The following is a 20,806-nucleotide window of genomic DNA, read 5'->3' as shown; positions in this document are numbered from 1 at the left end:
AATGAACAGCTCTTCAGAGTGTCCAAGTGTGGGATCAGTTGTCTCCGGGCACTCGGCATAGTGGGAGGAAGGAGGATCAGGGTGAGTAATATGCGGGCCAGACTCATAGCTACTAAGACTTGACTGTGTGGTGGTGGCAAAGTGACTGGAAGCATTATCCCCTATCCAACCAACAACCTTTTGACAGTGCTCTGGGTTCAATAGTGGTGCGCTGCAGTCCCCTAGTAATTGGGACGGGAAGGTCGAGTGAGAAGATGTGGGTGTTTTTTGGGGCCCACTTTCAGCTTGCCCACGGCATCAACATTACTTCCACTTCCCTGTCCCTTGCCACGCGCCTTGCCCATTTTAAATGGACTACTAAAATATTTTCCATGTCCACTACAAATGGCTGAATTTGGAGCAAACTTATATGTGATCAGTGTGCGTAAAAACCACAGTTTTAATTCTCTGGAATGTAGGTAATTTTTTTAAAATGTTGTTAATAACTAGGGTAAGACTCAGGAAAACCAATTCCAAGAAGCCCTAAAGTGCCACAATTTTTAGCCTACAGATAGAGGAGGCGTTTGACTGAGATACCAGAAGGTTCAATATGTGTTCTGTATTTTGAAATTTTTTTGCCCCAAAGTAGTCTATTGATCTAGGGTAAGACACAGCAAAAAAGAGCAATGTAGCCCTGATATGCCACAATTTGTAGCCCACAGATAAATCTGGTGTTTGACGGAGATACCAGATGGTTCAATATGTGGCCTGTATTTTGAATTTTTTTTACCCCTAAGTAGTCTATTGAACTAGGTTAAGACACAACAAAAAAGGGCAATGTAGCCCTGAAATGCCACAATTTGTGTCCCACAGATAGATCTGGCGTTTGACTAAGATTCCAGACAGTTCTATATGTGGCCTGTATTTTGAAATGTTTTACCCCAAAGTACTCTATTGAACTAGGGTAAGACACAGCAAAAAAAGGCAATGTAGCCCTGAAATGCTACAATTTGTAGCCCACAGATAGATCTGGCATTTGACAGAGATACCAGACAGTTCAATATGTGGCCTGTATTTTTACATTTTTTACCTCAAAGTAGTCTATTGAAATAAGGTAAGACACAGGAAAAAAAGGAGAATGTAGGCCTGAAATGTCACAATTTTCAGCACACAGAGGAGGCATTTGACGGACATAGAAGCAATATGTGGCCTGTATGTTTGTTTTTTTTACCAAAAAATACTGAATTACAGTAAAGACACAGGCAAAAAAGGAGAATCTAGGCCTGAAATGCCACAATTTGTAGCCAACAGAGAGATCAGGCGTCTGATGGAGATACCAGACTGTTTATTATGTGGCCTGTATGCTTGTTTTGCTCACCAAAATTGTATCAATAACTAGGCTATGACTGACACTACAAAAAAATTATTTGGAGGACTAAAATTGTAAATGTTCATCCTTCTTCTCCACTAGATTTCTAAAACTTAACATGGACAAAACAGAATTCATCATCTTTCCCCCATCTCACGCGATCTCCCCAACGAACCTATCCATTACAGTAAACGGCTGCCCACTCTCCCCAGTCCCACAAGCCCGCTGTCTTGGGGTAATCCTTGACACTGATCTCTCCTTTAAACCACATATCCAAACCCTTTCCACTTCCTGCCGCCTCCAACTCAAAAATATTTCACGGATCCGCACATTCCTAAACCAAGAATCTGCAAAAACCCTAGTCCATGCCCTCATCATCTCCCGCCTTGACTACTGTAACCTCCTGCTCTGTGGCCTCCCCTCTAACACTCTTGCACCCCTCCAATCTATTCTAAACTCTGCTGCCCGACTAATCCACCTGTCCCCCCGCTATTCCCCGGCCTCTCCCCTCTGTCAATCCCTGCACTGGCTCCCCATCACCCAGAGACTCCAGTACAAAAGCCTAACCATGACATATAAAGCCATCCACAACCTGTCTCCTCCATACATCTGTGACCTCGTCTCCCGGTACTTTCCTGCACGCAACCTCCGATCCTCACAAGATCTCCTTCTCTACTCCCCTATTATCTCCTCTTCCCACAATCGCATACAAGATTTCTCTCGTGCATCCCCCCTACTCTGGAATGCTCTACCACAACATATCAGACTCTCGCCTACCATCGAAACCTTCAAAAAGAACCTGAAGACCCACCTCTTCCGACAAGCCTACAACCTGCAGTAACCACCGATTGACCAAACCGCTGCACGGCCAGCTCTACCCTCACCTACTGTATCCTCACCCATCCCTTGTAGATTGTGAGCCCTCGCGGGCAGGGTCCTCTCTCCTCCTGTACCAGTTGTGACTTGTATTTTTCAAGATTATTGTACTTGTTTTATTATGTATACCTCTCCTCACATGTAAAGCGCCATGGAATAAATGGCGCTATAATAATAAATAATAATAATAATAATAAAAATGTTTAGCCCAATGATATGCGATGCGTGTGGTGGACAAAACACAGTGTTAAATATATGAAGTGTAGCTAAATATGTTTGGGGCAGCTAAATTTCTTTTGGGCAGCTAAATCTTTTTTGGACAGCTAAATATTTTTTTAGCAGCTAAATGTTTTTTTGCAAGCTAAATATTTTTGGGGCAGCTAATTTTTTTTTTGAGCAACAATGTTTTTTGGGTCAGCAAAATGGTGTAAACATTTTTTATAAGACACTCAAAAAATACTACAGTAGCACAAAAAATACCACAATTTTCTGCGTACTCAAATGTGATGCCTGGGACGGGCAAAGCCATTTAAAGTTGCTGGATTTTCACATTGTAGTATTAAAAGGATCTGGCTGTAGTCTGCATTGGCAACAAGCAAATGGAGAAAAAAAAATGGTCTGGATTGCTTTGGAATAAAGAAATCAGGATAAAGGTGCAAAAAAAATGCATTGCTAGCCACTGATACCTGGAGCTAGATATATATGTAATAGGCAGCAGCAGCAAACAGTAAAGGACCCTCTTGATGTATGCAATATCTATATAGCCACATACAGTGACTGCATGCCTTACATTGATGTGCATATACGCACATACACTCCCCTGCCTACCTAGCACTGCAATCTATAGACTGCTGGATATGTGGATTTAATGATCTTATACCCACACTAACTAATAAAAGCACAAATCTGACCCTATTTCAGCAGCAGCTCTCCCTACACTGTCTGATTCCGGAGCTGAATACGCAGTGCCGGGCGTCGCCAGGTCTCTTATAGATCTAATGACGCTGTGCTGCTAGCCAATCACTGTAGTACCACAACAAAGATGGCTGCGGCATTACAGTGCATGGCAGAAAATCCCTGCATGTTGATTGGCTCTCTAAAGAGTGCCAGTCAAGCATGGCGGAGACCTGAGCTCCCGCTGAGCAAACCCAGAAATGCTCGGTGCTCGCCGAGTACCGTGAGTAGAGCGATGCTCGGGCGAGTAACGAGCATTACTGAGTATGCTCGCTCATCACTAATAGTGAACAGTAAGAAGGGAGCTAGGACTGAGAATGAATCAGAATTGACAACAATGCATGTTAAGTACAGCAGGGACTAGCCCAGCCTCTAAAACGGACATCACTGATGGTGCTTCATTTCAGATTAGGGACAGAGTTTGTGGCAGTGACCGCAGCTTTTGCCCCCTGATGACAGCTCATTTGAGTTTCACAGCATGCATTGGGGATTCTCAAATGAAGCGTCATCAAAACGGAAATAGATAAAAAAAAATAAAGCAGTTAGATTAGAGAGGGAAGGGTTGGGGCTTTTTAATTAAACCATTAGCCGCAATGGTAACGTCATGTTGCTGCTGGATCTTACTGCTAGCAGACCAGAAGGAGACACAGCAGCAAATGAAAAGGAATGGCAATGATTCCAGACTTGGCATTTTTTTTAATTACCTCACCCTGGGCTTATTCAGAAAGATTGTAAAAGTAGGGAAAACATCATTAATACATCTTAGCTATTCTATAAAGGCAGAGCTGCAGTGGGGAATCAGAAAAGTAGCAGGCAATGTCGATGTTAAAACAGGAGGTAGATTTCAGTCTAGTTTCAAAATGTTGTTAGAAAAGGCAGCTCCAGTACGTTTCAGTTACCAGCCATAAATTGCCCTAATGGTGCAGAGCTAGAAAGCTACTAAGCAGCACAGACTGAAATAATGAACAGCAAAAACTGAACATCCTTTTTTAAAGAATATGATATTATTTATTTATGTGAGTATTGCACCTGTAGCATTTTATGTGCAGAAATTTAATTGCATGTGCAACAGACCGGTACAGTATTATTGTGCCTTTAGTACTGTACGAGTGCCTCCATATATAATAAGATATTCTTTCTTCAGGCAAAGAACATAGGGTTTGAAATTTATAGCCGTGCGCTGTAATAAAACAGAGCGATCAATAAAATCCACTAATAATTATAGTCATTCTCAGCTGAATGAGACTTTTATTTTTAGCACATGATTGATTCTGTTTTGTAGAAATTGCTGATTCATGTTAAATTTACTGCCAAAATCAAGCTGTTAAAATGGAATTAATTCTAATTGTGTTTATTAACACATTTGTATTATATATTGAACTTATCCTGTGGGCTAAACATGCAATATTACTTAACTGAGTTTTCAAAGACTTGCAAGATTTAGATTAGATAATAGTACATATTTTGTATACTATTTAGAAACCAGGAACATTATTCTAATATTTTGTAGTGAAGTTTTGTGCTTGTGAGTTGATATAGAACAATACAGTATGACTCATTCACTCCAATTCATCAAGAAATGTATTTGTTTTTTAGTGATAATATTCTGTCCCCGGGGCCTGTGGCTGCAAATATGGCTCTGTGAGATGCTGAATCTCTTAACCCTACTTACAGTTGGTCACGTTCGCAGATAGCTTAACTCAGCTGCCGGCACACATGTTATGAAGAATCCAGAAGAGACTTTGATTTCTTTAAGAATTCTTGTTAAATGCAGAAACATCATCAGCAGGTAAAAAAGACTTTCTTTGAGACAAGCTGAAAGCACATGTGACTCTAATGAAGTCAAGGTGGAGACTGAGACACAGGGAGAAGAAGGAAGTGACATGACACCCAGCAGAAGGAGACAAGGGAGACAGAAGGGACAAACTTGATGGAAAGGGAGGATTTCAGCTATGCAAAACACAGGAGCACATAGAAACAATAAACAATATGAGAACTGCAATACAGCATGTAAAATGTATAGGACAGTCTGTAAAATGTCTCATTCATGGGGCATAACACTCTCCGTCTGAAATCTTTAGATTTCATAATTTGTATGATGTCCTCTGGGGATGTCACTGTAGACCTGAAAAACAAAAGGAAAATAAGCATGCAAGTAACAACAACAACAACAGTTATAGTTCAATTGGCATGGTCCAATCTTCAGTTGGAGACATGAAGTCCTAAACAGCGGTATAGTCCGAGTCCAAACGTAAACCCATCTTCAGATTGGGGAAGCCGCAACGTGCAAACACTTCCTCCAGCCCAACAATCCACTGGAGAAAGTTCAAATGTTCGAAGGTTCCAACACAGCTGGAGGAATATATAGCGTAGGCTCCCCGCCGTGAGCTGTGTCCATAAACAATGACTTTATGTGATGTCCTCCTTTGGTAAAATTAGCACAAGCTCAGTGACTGGACGAAACAAAATACGAGTTGAACCGCCCTTCATAACCTTGACTTCTACCTTACAGGTCTTCCTGTCATTGCTTGGTGTAACATTGGTGATAAGACCCATTGGCCAGTCGTGAACTTCTTTATCCTAAAGGAGGACGAGGTCTCCCTCTTGGAGATTAGGTTTTGCAGTCTGCCATTTGTGACGGCTTTGGAGCAAGTGCAGGTATTTAGTTTTCCAGCGGTGCCAAAAGGCATTGGGCAAGTGTTGTACCTGTGTCAACCGATGTATGTAAATGTCCCCGTCCACAAACTTCCCTGGAGGGATTGCAGCAGCTCCAACCTTCTGAGCCAGAAGTGTAGCAGGAGTAAAGATCATTGGTGCATCAGGGTCCGATGTTACTGGTACCATTTTGTCCTTTATAGCATCAGCTAACTCCACTGCCAGAACGGAGGCACAAAGTTCGAGTCTTGGAACAGAGTGAGCAGGTTTCGGGGTTAGTTTTGCCTTACCGAGGATGAATCCACAATGCACCTTGTTATCTTCTTCCAAGGTCTTCAGGTAGGCTACGACAGCTATAGCCTCTGTAGAAGCGTCAGAGAAAATGTGGACTTTTCTTCTGATGGTGGCTGAAAGAGTGCCTGGCGAATAACATCGTGGGACATGGAAATGCTCTAAGACCTTCAGAGACTTCTTCCACGCCTCCTACCTTTGTTGTTTCTGGGATGGTAGCGGAGTGTCCCATCCGTTCTCTCGGCGATCAACTGTCTCAACAGTATCTTGCCTTGAATGGTGATGGGTGCGATAAACCCGAGAGGATCATAGATGCTGTTCACAACAGATAGGACTCCTCGTTTAGTGAAAGGTTTATCACAAGCTGACACCTGGAAAGTGAACGTGTCCTGCTTAATATCCCAAAGCAGACCGAGGCTGCGTTGTGTGGGAGGAACGTCAGAACCGAGATCAAGATCCCATATACCAGCAGCGTGATCCTCAGATGGAAAAGCTTCCATGACCTTTTTACTGTTGGAGATGATCTTGTGGAGTCTAAGGTTTGCTGTTGACAGCATTTCTTGAGTCCTCGAGAGCAGATCGATTGTCTCTTCACTTGTGGGAAGAGACGGAAGCCCATCATCTACGTAGAAGTTTCTTTCCACAAATAGACGAGCATCAGACCCATATTCTCTCTCTCCTTCCTGTGCTGTCCGTCTTAATCCATAGATGGCCACTGCAGGCGAGGGGCTGTTCCCGAAGACGTGCACCTTCATCCTGTAGTCTATGACCTTGTTATGGACGTTGTTGTCTTTGTGCCATAGGAATCTGAGGTAGTTTCTGTTGTCTTCTCTCACAATAAAACAGTGAAACATTTGTTGAATGTCGGCCATTACTGCAACAGGTTCTTGCCTGAAGCGAATAAGTACTCCTATAAGGCTGTTGTTTAGATTAGGTCCAGTGAGGAGCAGGCTATTTAGTGAGATGCCTTCATACTGAGGACTGGAGTCAAACACCACTCTAATTTGGTCAGACTTGCAAGGATGGTAGACACCTAAGGATGGGAGATACCAGCATTCTTCACCTCCTTTTAGCGGGGGTGCGGGTTCTGCGTGACCTCTGTCGAAGATATTCTGCATGAATTCGACAAAATGTTTCTCCATCTCTGGCCTTCTCTTTAAGGTGTGTTTTAGGGATGAAAACCTTGCCGTTGCTTGTTTCAGATTATTAGGCAGTCTTGTTCTTGGAGAACGAAAAGGTAAAGGTACTACCCAGCTATTTGAATCGTCTTGGGCAAATTCTTTTTCCATAATCTTTGTCCTCCCTTGCAAGTGCTAGCTGGTTCTCTTCTCTTGTAGAGTTGAAAACTGTTGACCCGAGGTCATCATTGTGAGACAGGAATGTGTTTGTGTCATCAGAGGTTTGTTTCTTCCACTTGTTATTGCTTATCTTCTCTTTCATCCAGTAATGATGTGTTAGGAGTCAAGTTCATGCTGCTGCACAGGGGGAATCTCGAGCCGTGTCTGCTGCAGTCTCCCATTCTGCATCAGCCGCAGTGGAGCCTGCTCATCGGAGACGTCGGTCCCAGCATCTCATTGAATTTGATACTGTGCAAAGGGTTACTGCTGCCTCTCCAGGCTCTGCTATTGTACCCTGCACTGGTCTGCGACGAGCAGGCTTTTCTGGGACTAAGTCCTGCTTTGCACACACTGAGCATGCCCAGGGTAAGATCTCTCAGTGGAGGTCTAGGGTCACATGCTCAGGTACTGCAGCAACTTCCATTAGTCCTCCAAGAAGGCCCTGTACCTGATCAAGTTCTGTGGCAGCCTTCCATTAGTCCTTCTAGGAAGGTCCTGAAGTTGCTGCAGCTGTAAAGGGTTCTCATGACCGCACGGCCATGCGCTAGTATCAAATATCTATGAGCTCAGCGCCAGTGTGGTCGTGTGTGTTGTCATGGACCGGGCTGAAATAAGCCCCTAGAATGCTGGCACCTCCGGCGAGGAGTTTTTGTGTGTATGTAGTCAGGGACCCGGCTAAAATAAGCCCCTAGAATGCTGGCACCTCCGGCAAGGAGTTTCTCATGAGTGAATTCAGGGCTGGCTAATAGCCATTAGAATTCCGGCTCACCCGGAGAGGAGCAGCGTGTTTGGTTGGGACTGCATGACCACTGTCAGCTCTATTCAGTAGCTGGGTTCCCTGTGAGCTAAACAGGGCACAGCGTTCTCTTTACTATGGGCTCTGTGAAGTAACAGAGTTCGTTTATACTAATATACTTCACCGCCTTACTTAGCAGCAGGTTCTTTCCTGCGTGGTGGATCCCGGGTTGCGAATGCACCTATCTCATCAAACAAATATGTTCAATGCGTTCCGCCAACCCTAACAGTATACTAGCGCCAGGATCTGGCTAAGTAATGGCAGATGAACAGCGATTGCAGGGGTACATCCAGCTGCTGGAGGGCCGGTTGACATCTCTCGAGCGTGCAACCTCAGCGGTGGATGTTACAGCAATAGCTGTTCAGGCTGCTAGCGTGGCTGCAGCAGCTTTACCCTCTGCCACCTCTGTTCCGACCTTATCTCACCTCCCGTTGCCTGAAAAATACTCTGGGGACAGTAAGTCCTGTAGGGGTTTCGTGAGCCAGTGTGGTATACATCTCGAGCTCCTGGCTGCACGTTATCCCACAGAGCGGGCAAAGGTGGGATTCATAATCTCTCTCCTGTCGGACAGAGCTTTGGAGTGGGCTACGCCGCTGTGGGAGCGCAACGATCATGTGTTGCGGAGTGTTCCTTGGATTCTGGCACTCTGAAACAGGTCTTTGTAGGACCTCAAGTCACTTATGATACGGCGCTCCAACTGCTGTCATTGACTCAGGGTTCGACCATGGTCAACCATTTTGCCGTCCACTTCCAGACATTAGCGTCTGAGTTGGAGTGGCCAGATAAAGCTGTATTTTGGAGGGGGCTGGCTGAACATGTGAAGGACGCTTTGGCCACTAGGGAGATTCCCGCCACACTGGAGGAGCTCATAGCTGTATCAACTCGCATAGACCTTCGTTTTCACAAGCGAAGGTTGGAGCAAGCCCAGTGTAGGCAGAGGTTTCGGCTGGCTCCCACTTTCGCCAGACCTTTGGAATCTCCGGTCCAGGTGCCTGAGTCACATGAAGCCATAGAGGTGTCACGAGTGGGGTCTAAGTCCCGTTCCGCTCATGCACTTAAGATCTGTCATGTTTGCCAGCAGTCAGGACATCTTGCCTCCAAGTGTCCTCAGCAGTCGGGGAAACGTCAGCGTCTAGTGGCAGTTCGAGGAGGTACACTAGACACGGAGACGTTTGCCTCTAAGTTGTCCTTCAAGGGGACAATTACCATAGGTCCATCCACTCTTATGGTAGAGCTATGCGTGGACTCTAGGGCGGAGGGTAATTTTATGTCATCTGCTTTCGCCCAGCGACACGCAATACCCCTGGTCATGCTCGCCAAACCAGTAACCGTTCGAGTGGTAAATGGGTCGACATTACTCTCACAGATTACACACCAAACCATTCCTTTCACTCTTTCTGTGTCTCCATCACATCAGGAGATTATCTCTCTATTAGTCATTCCTGAGGGAATTGATGAGGTCCTGTTGGGGATACCATGGGTATGCTATCATTCTCCTCATAGAGAGTGGTCCTCAAGGAGGGATGGAGTAAATCCTGTGAGGGTAGATGTCAGAGGGAGTGCGTTCAGGTTGCTACAACAGAGGTACCTGCAGATCTTTCCTCTCTCCCCAAACACTATTGGCCCTATGCGGACGTGTTCTCCAAAAGGATTGCGAAGACCCTTCTGTCTTACCGCCCCTATGACTGTTCTATTGACGTCTTGCCTGGTGCTGAGCCTCCCCGGGGTCGAGTCTATCCGTTATCTCTCCCAGAGACGGAGGCAATGTCTCAGTACATCCAAGAGATTCTGGCAAGAGGATTCATTAGGAAGTCAGTGTCACCTGCACGGGCTGGGTTCTTCGTGCAGAAGAAGAGTGGAGACTTACGTCCATGCATAGACTACAGGGGTCTTAGCACCATCATCGTTAAGAACAAGTACCCACTACCCGTGATATCTGAGCTTTTTGATAGGCTACGGGGAGCAAGGGTATTTACTAAACTAGATCTGCGGGGTGCTTACAACCTGATTCGCATCCGTGAGGGGGATGAATGGAAGATGGCTTTTGACACCCGGGATGGGCACTTTGAATATCTGGTGATGCCCTTCGGGCTCTGTAATGCCCCGGCCGTTTTTCAAGACTTTGTGAACGACATCTTCCGGGATATGCTCACCACCTCGGTCGCAGTCTATCTGGATGATATTCTCATCTACTCTCCAGATATTGACTCCCATCGGAGAGATGTTCTCAAATTCTTCGACCTTTTATGGGCAAACTCCCTCTACGCCAAGTTGGAGAAGTGTGTGTTTGAGCAGGAGTCCTTGCCTTTCCTTGGTTATATCATCTCTGTCCAGGGTTTGGCTATGGATCCTGCCAAGCTACAGGCTGTGATGGACTGGCAGGAACCCCATTCTCTTAAAGCGGTGCAGCGCTTTATGGGGTTCATTAATTACTATTGCCAGTTCATTCCACACTTCTCAACTTTGGTAGCTCCCTTGGTTACCCTCACCAAGAAGGGAGCAAATCCCAAGTTGTGGTCGGAGGATGTCTCCAAGGCCTTTCTCTCGATTAAGTCACACTTCGCTAGTGCTCCCATTCTACATCGCCCTGATGTAGATAAACCATTTATCATGGAGGTGGATGCCTCATCCGCTGGTGCTGGAGCAGTCCTTTTCCAAATGGATGCTCAAGGTCGGAAGCATCCTTGCTTCTTCTTCTCCAAGACCTTCACACCGGCGGAGAGGAATTATTCCATCGGGGACAGGGAGTTGCTAGCCATGAAGTTGGCTTTCTCAGAGTGGAGACACCTCTTGGAGGGAGCTCGCTTTCCCTTCCAGGTATTCACTGACCACAAGAACTTTGTATATCTACAGACGGCCCAGCGGCTGAATTCTCGCCAGGCTAGATGGTCCCTGTTCATCTCCTGGTTTCATTTTACTCTTTATTTTCTCTCCGGGGAGAAGAACATTTGTGCCGACCCTCTCTCCCTCTCCGTAGTGTCATCTGAGGAGGAGGAGCCTCGGCTAATTGTCCCTTCTGAGAGTCTAAGAACTGTGGCTCCGGTTTCGCTAGAGTCCGTGCCCCCGGGCAAGACTTTCGTGCCATCGAATTTGCGACTGGAGGTTCTCTCTTGGGCTCACTTGTCCAGAGTGGATGGGAATTTTGGGACCAAAAGGACATCTGACTTTTTGGCGAGGACGTACTGGTGACCGCATATGGCCCGTGACATCAGGGACTATATTGGGGCCTGCGTTTCCTGCACCCAAAATCGGTCTCCTCAGCAACGGCCTGCTGGGTTGCTTTACCCTCTGCCGGTGGCAGACAGGCCCTGGGAGATGGTCGGGATGGACTTCGTGGTGGGCATACCCAAGTCTCGTAGCTGTACTGTTATCTGGGTTGTCACCGATCATTTCTCTAAGATGGTGCACTTGGTGCCGCTTCCACGGTTACCTGCTGCACGGGCCTTGGTGGCGTTATTCATAAAGCATATTTTCTGTTTACATGGAATGCCTGATAAAATTATCAGCGGCTGGGGTCCCCAGTTCGCGTCTCGGTTTTGGAAAGAGCTCTGCTGTTTACTCAGTATAGAGTTGAATCTCTCCTCTGCATATCATCCCGAGACGAATGGGTTGGTAGAGAGGACGAACCAGACTCTGGTGACATACTTGCGACATTTTGTCTCTGCTAGGCAGGATGACTGGGCATCTTTGCTACCTTGGGCGGAATTTGTCTTGAACAACGCCGTAGCCGATTCCACTGGGCAGACTCCTTTTCTCCTTAATTACGGCCAGCATCTGTGTGTCCATGTGCCCATGCCCGTGTCATCCACCGATTCTCGGGTGGCAGACTGGGTGGTGGAGGCACGTGACATTTGGGACTGCACACAGGATGACATCCGGGCCTCCAAGGAGAGAATGAGGGTTTCTGCTGATACACACCGGCACCCCGCTCCTACCTTTGCTCCTGGTGACTTAGTGTGGCTCTCCACCCGTAACATCAGGCTGCGAGTTGAGTCCACTAAGTTTGGCCTTGCTACATTGGCCCGTTCAAGGTTCTGGAACAGGTCAACCCTGTGGTCTACCGTTTAGCCATTCCTCCCCACCTTAGTATCACCAACACCTTCCACGTCTCTCTCTTTAAGCCCGTCCATTTGTCCCGGTTTTCTGAGTCATCTGCCGGGACGTCGGGTTCATCCATGGATGAGTTTGAGGTGAATGCTATCGTAGGGTGCAAGGTGGTACGTGGCAAGAAATTTTATCTGGTGGACTGGAAGGGTCACGGCCCAGAAGACAGAACCTGGGAACCTGTGGAGCACATTCGGGCTCTGCTGCTCATTGCAGCTTTTGAGCATAGCGAGGCTCAAGGAGTAGGGGCCCTAGGAGGGGGGTAATTTTAGGAGTCGAGTTCCCGCCGCTGCACAGGGGGAATCTCGAGCCGTGTCTGCTGCGATCTCCCATTCTGCATCGGCTGCAGTGGAGCCTGCTCAGTGGAGACGTCGGTCCCAGCGTCTCATTGAATCTGATACTGTGCAAAAGGTTACTGCTGCCTCTCCAGGCTCTTCTATTGTACCCTGCACTGGTCTGCAACGAGCAGGCTTTTCTGGGACTAAGTCCTGCTTTGCACACACTGAGCATGCCCAGGGTAAGATCTCTCAGTGGAGGTCTAGGGTCACATGCTCAGGTACTGCAGCAACTTCCATTGGTCCTCCAGGAAGGCCCTGTACTTGATCAAGTTCTGTGGCAGCCTTCCATTGTTCCTTCTAGGAAGGTCCTGAAGTTTCTGCAGATATAAAGAGTTCTCATGACAGCACGGCCATGCGCTAGTATCAAATATGTACGAGCTCAGCGCCAGTGTGGTCGTGTGTGTGGTCAGGGACCTGGCTAAAATAAGCCCCTAGAATGCTGGCACCTCCGGTGAGGAGTTTCTTATGAGTGAATTCAAGGCTGGCTAATAGCCATTGCCATTCTGGCTCACCCAGAGAGGAGCAGCGTGTTTGGTTGGGACTGCATGACCACTGTCAGCTCTACTCAGTAGCTGTGTTCCCTGTAAGCTAAACAGGGCACAGCGTTCTCTTTATTTCGGGCTCTGTGAAGTAACAGAGTTCGTTTATACTAATTTACTTCACCGCCTTACTTAGCAGCAGGTTCTTTCCTGCACGGTGGATCCCGGGTTCCGAACGCACCTATCTCATCTAATACATTTATTCACTGCGTTCCGCCAACCCTAACATGATGTGGGCATGGTTGAAAGTAAGTGTTGCGACCATTTGGTAGGACGTGAGTCTTAAATGAGGAAATCCTCGTGGGTCTCTTCATCTTTCCTATATAGACATTGCCTATGATAACCCAGCCTAGGTCAAAGCGTTGAGTAAATGGAGCGTCGTGTGGCACGTTGATTTGCTGACGTATCTTGTGTAGTTGCAGAATGTCCTCCGTAGTAGCAGAGACCTCCGTAACACCGCTGCAGGTGCCCAGGGTGAAGGGGTGAGAGTTTCCCATTAAGTCAAACATATCAAAGAGTTCTGACCTTGTAAGTGACCGGTTGCTCTGATCGTCCAGGATAACATACACCCTTGCGGTTTTCTCCGGTCGACCCTAAGGATACACATTCACCAGGCATATCTTCGCACACGACTTGTCCCAGAGGCCTTCTCCGCACACTTCTGTGCATGAAGAAGATATTGTGATAAAACTCGCTGTTTGAACAGCATCCTCCCCGCCTTGCCTCGTGGTGGGGGGAGGTGTAGGCTGTGCAATGTTAGACAGGGATGGATGGAGCGCTTGCACATGCTCCTCACTGTCGCACTCCAAACACTTAATAGATATTTTACAGTCCTTAGCAAAGACTTTCTTTGAGACAAGCTGAAAGCACATGTGCTTCTAATGAAGCCAAGATGGAGACTGAGACACAGGGAGAAGAAGAAGGAAGTGACATGACACCCAGCAGAAGGAGACAGGGAGACAGAAGGGACAAACTTGATGGAAAGGGAGGATTTCAGCTATGCCAAACACAGGAACACATAGCAACAATAAAAAATATGAGAACTGCAATACAGCATGTAAAATGTATAGGGCAGTCTGTAAAATGTCTCATTCATGGGACATAACAATTAAACTGTTTGAAATGTTGACAAATTTTGTAGCTTTTGACGTTTTACAACAGTAGGTCAGCTCCACCAATTTTTTAAAATGAGGTTGGAGCTAGGGATGGATGGGGCGTAGGCGTAGTCAAGCACACTATACAAATTCATCTCAATGGACTCCACAGTTTTGAGTGTGCGCATTTGTAGTGCCTCTGTATTTTTTATCTTGATTTAGTATTACAAATTCACGTTATATTGTTTTGCTAAACTTTCACATTGATATTTCATCATTATTTTATCAAAGGCTAAAATGGGATTCATGTGACCCCAAGAGATCGTCAAAATGAAGATGACCCAGTGCTGCAGCAACCTCCATGTACTTGATGTGTTTTGAACCAGCACAACAACATATGGTTGTGTTTGTTCATTATAATGCAACAAGGACCAATTCCATTGGCCTCATTAAACAAAATCTGATATCTTGCATCTGGCCAAACCACGGAGCTTATTTTGCTGCAGTGAAGCCTCAACCAGTCAACTATTTCTCCTGCAGCTACCAATGCATAGAAAATGTAATATTACATGCAATATGTTTGTTGTAAAGACAAACTGTCAACAGGTTTTTGCTACCTCATTTGAGATCAGCATATTATTGGAAAAAAACCTGATTCCAACAATGTACCACTTAGGTGCAGCTGCTGGGACACAGTCAAGCGTTTTTAGATGTAGCCCACACCTCAGCTTTCTTTGTACATTGCCAATGAGTTGCTCATCAGAGGAGAGGCCATGGTTTCACCAGTTGGCATGAGAGAGCTAGTCTGGTCAGTAATAATCTCCTGTGATGAAGCGTTCATTGTATGGAAACAACAGCACCTAGCCTAATAAGTGACACATCCCTAAAATCTGTGTCTCAGGTCCTACCTCATGCTGAATCTAGATTACATAGCGAAAACCTGCTAATAAATTCCCTTTAATGGCTGTTATAGTATAAGGAAGGCTCAACTCTGCTTATATAATGAGGATCCCAAGTTGGAGACATGATTCTTTGTAACCTTGTAACCTAATAGAGAGTATGATGCAACAATCCCTTGTATTAAATCCTAGAATCCTAGATGAGTATTTCTAAAGGTAATTATTAACCCCTTACCTCCTCTGTTGATGTGATAATTGTTAACTTGCCCAACTTGACATATTATCACAGGTATTGTATGGGTTATGTGAAAACGGGGAGCTCATAATTAACACCAGAAAGTTAAGAGGTCACATACACTATAGATAGCTGTCGGCCATACAGTCGTTCAGCTGCCAGCTATCTCTCTCTACTCCTCTATACACTTGAATGTCGAGGAGGACACTTATTCGTCACACTCACCATCCATCCACTGCCATACAGGCACAGTCTATTATATGGTCCTACTATATCATTTGTAAAGCCTGCTGGCAACCTCTAATATACCTCACACTTACCACTCTACAGTGACCTCTCTGTGTCTCAGGACCTATATGCACAAGCACATGCACAAGCACCTTAATCAGCCATTTATTCTATCTATCTATCTATCTATCTATCTATCTATCTATCTATCTATCTATCTATCTATCTCTCTCTCTCTATCTATCTATCTCTCTATCTATCTATCTATCTACTGTATGTATATATGTCCTGTTTTTCACATGTACTGAATATTACTTCCCCATGTGAAAGCATTGTATTACACTACTTGCCATTTCCCCCACCCCCACATTTTTATTGTATTGACTAATAAAGTTACATATTTTATTAATTTATTTTGGACTTGTATTCTCGTTTTTTTTATCTTCAGCCATTCTTTGGTAAAATCAACGGAAAATTGAAAACGTTATGGCTCGTGGAATAGTTTTTTGTGCTACTTTTTGTGTATGGGATCTGTGCCTGTATGTAGGTGGCTATGTCTGGGCTCATAATGTATATAAAGGCTAAATTATGAGCCCTCACATAGTCCCTTACATACATTATGAGTCCTCATTTAGCAGCATATACAGTATGAACCCCCACATAGCCCCAATATGCATGATGAGCCCTCACATAGCCCCTTATATATAGTATAATACCCCACTTATCCTCTCTGTATACACTATGAGGTCCACACAGCCCCCTGTATACAATATGAGCCCCACTTAGCCCATCTATATACAGTTTGAGACCCCACACTGTCCCCTATATACAGCCCCTACATAGTCCTATCAGTGGCTGACAACTATCTCAGTATACACTCTTATACAAAGATATATATAAATCACTGATAGGACCATCCACTGAACCAAAAATACCAGAAAGAGCAAAGCTTTAAATTATTAAAACACAGGTTACACTGAATCACCATTTTTCACAAAGCTATGTATCAAGCCATGCAACTCCCCCTGTTTTATAACAATTCCTGAGGATTGGAACCACAAACAATTAGCTGGGGGCATTTTACCATGTGCGCATGCCACCCCTTTAAGAGCAGGGGAAGCGTGCACACACACGCACTAGGCTTGCTGCCGCAGCATAGTGCGGCATGCACAGGGAAGAAGTAGTCAGCTCAGGAGGATGCTGCTGTGGCGAAGGCGGTGGATAAGCTGGCGCTCCACATGGTGAGAGGAGGGGAAACATATAAAGGTGCCAGCAGACATTATAGTTACCTTTAGTAATATAATATATATGTTCCAAAAAATGTTTTTTAAACTTTGTTGTAGTACATCCAACATACAGTTGTGCATTTGATACAATATGCAAAATTACTAAGTGATCAGTGTCACAATTTATACAAATATTTGTTACGCTTTTTTTTATCAGAAAATGTTAATGTTTTTTTCTTGATTACTTATTGACATATACTACAATGGTTTTTGCAACATTTAAACATAAAAACTTTTGTGGATAACTATGTTTTTTCATTACTTTTATGATCGTTATATAACCTGGGAGATAAACTAATTCCTTGAGACATTCCTCGTTCAGCTACCACTCTATAGCATTGCTCTAGTATCTATTTTAGTTTTACTTCTTGATAAAAAATGGGTATTTTTTTTAATAACATTATTGATCAGTTTATATTAGAGGCAATATGGTGTGCTAACTTAGCCTCCAATTTAACCAGATCAAACATTAAAAATATTTAACCAACATCCTGCAATCCACTGAAGAAGTTATAGGGCTAGAGTAAAAATTCTTATTTTGCTGCACCTTTTTCAAATGTCTGTCTTATAAAGGAAACCATTGTGATAATTGGATTTCTTGTTTATGCATTTTTGCAGTAAGATATTCGCTGTCAGTAAGAATAAATACATTTTTATACCATGGATTATAGTATTCTGTTGGTTGTATTTTATTTAAGTCCTAGGCTTTTTCATGGTACATTACCTTTAAAGAGTAACAAATTGCCAGTGGAATCCCTTTAAACAGAATATAACTGTTAGACCCTTCCATAAATGTTCATAATAGTCAACAGAAAATATTTGATGTGAAAAGCAGTAAATGATGCATTACCTTGCATAGAGCAAAAAATAGCCCTATGGCAACTGTATTTTACAAAATAGTGGTGGTATTACATCAAAATCTTATAGGCTTTAAAGCTCCTTCAGTCTATTTCATAGTTCTTTGTTTGTCTACAACAATATAATTCTTCTTCAGGTTTAAGAATAAAGTGATTTAAGAGGGAAGTTACTATGTTTGAAATGGACATTTGTGTATTCAGTGTATTAACACTTTAGAAACCGGCTGTCTGTGTCCATTTCAGGCAGTGTAAGCAATCTACCGTAAATGGATATTATGTCTAGGTTATCCCAACGCTCGTGTTTTGCTGTGACCAATTTTTCTGTGCTACTAAATATGAGGGCACATTTGCATCCAGACCATTACATACAAAAAAATGGATAAATTAGAGGCTTTTGGTGACGTACTATCAGTGTATGAGCACAGTACACGCATTTACAATTCTCTGCCACATTAAGGTCCCCCAAAATATTGCCATATTTTGTCAGTGTACGCAAAACTGACCTCCATTAAAATGCCAGATAACCCACATAACTGTATTAATCAGGACCTGAACACCCCAGGATACTCAGCACATATATCAGCAAGACTCGAAGAATACTACCAGAAACTCCTCATCCGGTGGCAGCATTAATGAGGTTGTCTGGGACTTTTACATTAGGATAGGTCATCAAAATCTGATTGAATTGGTATCGATGTAGAGCCATGCACCCCCCATCGATCAGATGTTCCTGGTGCCGGTGGTGGGTAGAAGTGCTCAATTTCAGAGCTGTATGACACTGCTCTGTCAGCGGTATAGGGGCCTATTAATTCATATAGATGGCGGATGCGCAATATCCAGCTGTGGTAACTATACCAATGATGGAACTGTATTGTGCAGTTCCCGGACTATCCAGCAACCACTGGGATCAGCTGATTGACAGGTGTAACACCTCCAGTGTTTTGATATTGATGACCTATCCTAAGTTTAGGCCATCAATGTAAATGTCCTGGACAACCCCTTTAAAGTTCAAAACAGCGCCAGAACCCTTGTGCCAACCAGAGAGACAACCGTCTCTCTAAACAAAGATTTACAGATGACTATGTCATGAAGCCATAACATTTAAAGGGAACCTGTCACCAGGTTTGGCCGATATAAGATACAGCCACTGTCTTTCAGGGCTTATATACTGTTAGGTCTCGAGTTCCCGCTTCTGCACAGGGGGAATCTCGAGCCATCTCCGCTGCGGTCTCCCATTCTTATCCAGCCGCAGTGGAGTCTGCTCAGCAGGGACGTCGGTCCCAGCGTCTTGCTCAGTCTCACTTTGTACAGAGAGTTACTGCTGCTTCTTCAGCTTCTGCCATTAAAGCCAGTGCTGGTCAGCAGCGAGCGGACTTCTCTGGGACTAAGTCCTTGTCTGCACACACTGAGCATGCCCAGGGCAAGATCTCCCGTTGGAGATCGAGGGTCATGTGCTCAGGCTCTGCAGCACATTCCATTGGTCCTCTTGGCAGGTCTTGGAAGGGCAAAGTTTCTGTGGCCACTTCCTGTGCTGCAACTATATAAACTGTGCAAGACCGCATGGCCATGCACTAGTGTACATTTGCTTACGTGTGTTTGTTGTGAGTGCAAGTCGTCCTTGGATACCCCTTCCCTATTGAATGTCTGTTCGCGGAAGGTGTATGGTTGCTATCTAGCGCCCGACTTATCCTACAGCACTAATCACACGTTACAGCGTCCAGTTGCTGTGACCGCCAGGACGGCGCCGTGCACTTCCTCTGTGCTTTCCTTACCCAAGCCTGGGTGGTTAGTGGCGTTCGTCAGTGCGGCACCGCATGCACTCTTGTGCCCTAATATTGTTATTCAGCTTCCTTACACACCCAGTTGCGGTGTTGTGCCAGCAAGGGTCTAATCGGACTTCAATCCTAGTTGGGGTTGAGTTCGCTGACTACTTGCTCGCCTTCTATGTGCGGTACCGCGATCCTGTGACGCAACAGGATCGCTTCCTTCACGCTGGGTGAAGTTTAACCCACGTGTGTATACTTATGAGTACCGCCATATAGTCCGTCATTACTTAGCAGCAGGTTCCATCTCTGCACGGTGGACCCCGGGCTGCGAACGCACCATACACTATCTGTCTTATTATTTGGTGCGTTCCGCTAGCCCTAACATTACACTAGCGCCATGGTCTGGCTAGTAATGACGGACAAACAGCAATCCTTGCGGTATATCCAGCAGCTGGAGGGTAGGTTGGCGGCTCTTGAGAGCGCAACCTCAGCTGTGGATGTTACCGCAGTTGCTGTACAGGCTGCTAGCGTGGCTGCAGCAACCCTGTCCATTGCCACCCCTGCTCCGACATTTTCTCGCCTCCCGCTGCCAGAAAAATTTTCTGGTGATAGCAAGTTTTGTAGGGGATTTGTGAGTCAGTGCTCTATTCACCTCGAGCTCCTGGCTGCACGTTTTCCCACAGAGCGGGCTAAGGTGGGATTTATAGTGTCTCTCTTGTCGGACAGGGCGTTGGAATGGGCTACGCCGCTGTGGGAGCGTGGTGATCATGTGGTGCAGAGTGCTCCGCTGTTTCTGAACACTCTGAAACAGGTCTTTTTAGGACCTCAAGTCACCCATGATACTGCGCTCCAACTGCTGGCATTAACTCAGGGTGAGTCCTTGGTCAGTCATTTTGCCGTCCAATTCCGCACTTTAGCTTCTGAGCTGGATTGGTCGGATAAAGCTCTTATCCCCATATTTTGGAGGGGCCTGGCTGACCACGTTAAGGACGCTCTGGCCACTAGGGAGATTCCTGCCACACTGGAGGAGTTAATAACTGTCTCCACTCGAATTGACCTCCGTTTTAATGAGCGGAGGTTAGAGCGAGCCCAGTGTAGGCAGAGGTTTTGGCTGGCTCCTACCTTCGCCAAACCTCTGGAATCTCCGGTCCTGGTTCCTGAGTTACATGAGGCCAGGGAAGTGTCACAAGCGGGATCTAAGTC

At 45.3% G+C, this 20,806-nt stretch overlaps 1 protein-coding gene across 1 annotated transcript in view; it reads left to right on the top strand.

Moving 5' to 3' along the window:
- The window catches only part of GALNT17 (polypeptide N-acetylgalactosaminyltransferase 17), a 935,232-nt gene that overhangs the window by 297,075 nt on the left and 617,351 nt on the right, over window positions 1-20,806 (top strand). The window lies entirely within an intron of this gene.

The sequence above is a fragment of the Ranitomeya imitator genome, chromosome 3, assembly GCF_032444005.1.
Source record: "Ranitomeya imitator isolate aRanImi1 chromosome 3, aRanImi1.pri, whole genome shotgun sequence".
In the NCBI taxonomy this organism is placed as follows: Eukaryota; Metazoa; Chordata; class Amphibia; order Anura; family Dendrobatidae; genus Ranitomeya; species Ranitomeya imitator.
This window is presented reverse-complemented; position numbering and strand designations above follow the sequence as displayed.